Source organism: Micropterus dolomieu, linkage group LG16 (assembly GCF_021292245.1).
Source record: "Micropterus dolomieu isolate WLL.071019.BEF.003 ecotype Adirondacks linkage group LG16, ASM2129224v1, whole genome shotgun sequence".
In the NCBI taxonomy this organism is placed as follows: Eukaryota; Metazoa; Chordata; class Actinopteri; order Centrarchiformes; family Centrarchidae; genus Micropterus; species Micropterus dolomieu.
The window spans coordinates 5591209-5594299 of record NC_060165.1 but is presented as its reverse complement, the minus strand read 5'-3'; positions in this window follow the sequence as shown (position 1 = coordinate 5594299).

The following is a 3091-nucleotide window of genomic DNA, read 5'->3' as shown; positions in this document are numbered from 1 at the left end:
TGAAATGCACACAAAATTACATTTTTGGTCTTAACAAAAATAATATGCTATAAAAAGACTTTGGAGTGCCACATGAGCGCTACTGGGGGCTACAGAATTATGTTGTCTTCTTTTCTTTCCTTTTTTCTCTCTTTTTTCTTCTCTTTTCTTTCCCCCCTTTTTCTTCTCCTTCTTCCCCCTCCTCTTTGTTTCTCCCCCAAGCCAAACAGACTATTCTTCCCCAGCTTTGGCGCAGGAGGTAGATCGGGTTGGCTGTTAATCAGAAGGTCGGCGGTTCAATCCCTGGCTCCCCCTGTCGAAGTGTCCTTGGGCAAGATACTGAACCCCGAATTGCCCCTGGCGGCTGTTCCGCCAGTGTATGAGTGAGTTTGAATGTTAGTTTCCGTTTGAGCACTTAGGCTCAGTGTATGAATGTGTGTGACTGGTGAATGCAGATGTAGTGTAAAAAGCGCTTTGAGTGGTCGAAAAGACTAGAAAGGCGCTATACAAGTACGGAGCATTTACATCAAATGATGTTACTATGTTTGTTATAATTTAATATAATAGTATACTATATAGCTTACCACTAGTATAATATTAATATATTAAATAAACGATGTTACTATATTTGTTAGAATTTAATATAATAGTATACTATATAGCTTACCACTAGTATAATATTAATTCCAGTTACAGGATCTTCATTTTTGTGGGTTGTTTATATTTAATCCTTGCGCTAGAAAGATGCCCTACATGGTGGTTAATCTCTAATCTATTAATGCTACTTACTCGTCAATAATCAATCAACAATTCATGCATTCATGCATCAGAAAGTTTGCTGTAACACGTCAACCTTTTTTTAATGCCCCACCCTATTCAGGCTGTTTGATTAGAATATTAGAGTTGTAGTCTTTACTGGCACACTGTTCTGATAAATCCGCGGATTTATGGCCATATGCAAGTTCGCACTGTAGAGCCCTGCATCCACAGATTAATTTCCTGGAAGTCCTGCCAAGAGAACAAAGTTCCCAAAAAGATTTAACTGCAGGATCACAAAAGAGTTCTCTGTTCATCTCTGTGTTCCCTTGAAATGAGTCTCTGCTCAGGTAAGACACATTATTCATTTGAGTAAATTTGAAGTTTCATTTTATAGACACCATAAAAACTGAATGTTGCCACTAAACATTTTAATGTGTATATTTTTTAAGGTAGGCCTATTTGTATTTTACTATTTCCATTTAATGCTACTTTATTCTTCTGCTCCACTACATTTCAGAGGGAAATGTACTTTACATAATTTATCAGTAATAATGCATCTCATTTATTTGCTGATTATATTTTGTATTAATCTGGATCGGCAAATTACCAAGTAAAACTTTATTTGCCTCCAAAAGGTAGCTGAGTAGAAGTATAAAGTATAATATGGAAACACTGAAGTAGTACTAGTACCCCGCTTGAGTTCTAGTTTAATGCTACAACACTATACAAATAAAAACACACACTTTGGTAGATTGATTAGCTTCTCCACAATTCAGTCGTTCAGTTCATTTTACGGGAACCTTAAGCATCAAAGTAGAATTCATTGAGATGAACCGAGACAGAAGAAAGAAGCGAATCATTCCATTTGAACCGATCATAAAGTCCGAATATGTGTCCATTCCTTAATTATTTATATTCCTTTATTCTGTAAAAGTACACTGATCAAGAGAATCAAATGCGGGTTTTCATAAAAATGAATCCAAGTTGAAATAAATAACCTTCGTCTCTCTCTCTCTCTCTCTCTCTCCCTCTCTCTCTCTCTCTCTCCCTCTCTCTCTCTCTGACATCACTTTGGGAGCTAAAGGGAAAACTCCAAAACATTGTAAAGTCTATATTTTATGAATGCTTGGAGTCATCAAACTGTAGAAGTAGCATTTCTTTGATAAGGATGACCACAAATTCATGAAATTTCCTTCTCTTAATATTTCTGAGGGCGAACAATCTGGTGTTTTTTTTTATTAATGTGTTACAAGTATTTTAGACAGATAGGCCTATAAACTATAAATAGAGGATTTTTTTTTTTTTTTTTGAATGCGGAAACATGAATTGAACGAACAAAGAGGTGGATACATTATTTGGCTAAACAGATTGTGTAGCCTACCTGCTGATGTTTGCATCCACCATTTTTTTCAGCTGGCAGGATTTTTTCCCCCTGCGAGTTCCCTTAAAAGAGCCGATGTTTGCAGTAACGAAGGACAAACTGTAACAGGACCATTATAGGAAGAAGTTAAACACATAACACAGGCTAACACAGCCGCAGCTGCCACTTGTAGAAGGACAGAGCGAATGCTTATAATATCGTTGACCCATCATTAGGACACGAGTAGATCTGAGTATAATTATATTTGTGTGTTCCTTATACCCGTTGCAGTGTAATTAACGCCGTTACAACGCATTTTAACCTGAAATTAAGTGTTGTTGTTTTTTTAAGAATTCACCAACACTGAGAAACATTTCGACACCAGAAAAAACAAACCCACGAGAAACAGAGTAACCTTATTTTCTTTTGCTCGATTCCGACGGTGCAACACAGTCTCTCGTCAAATGTCTGACGCATGGTCAAGGGACCCTGGCGTCACCTTTTTGACGCACTGGGTATACCTTCGGCTTCATTTTTCAACGTGCGGGGCAGTCCAATAGACTTCTATAGAACTCAACAGCGTTGAAATTTGACGTCTTGGGTCGATCACCACACCGCAACCCGTTGTCTGCCTTGTGGGTCGAGACAACAATAAATAAAAATAAAAAGGAATACGCTACCAAAAATTATCTATACCAGGGCGATTGAAATGCCCTCCAACTGGTGTTTGATGTTTAAAAACCCTCGCAATCTGATATCAAAGGGCCCTCAAAAGTTAAGCGCGTTCATCAGCGGTGAGTTTAACAACGCACATGGTGTGCAACCATATTCAGCGGTGAGTTTAACAACACTCAACTGCAGGTAAAACGGCATTCAGAGGTGAGTTTGACCAAAGCAACGCACAACTGCAGGTAAAACGTAATTAAAAGGTGAGTTTAACGCTCCAATGCGCGTGCAAGTATGCAGTTTTAAAGCGTTTTCTTATCATAGGTA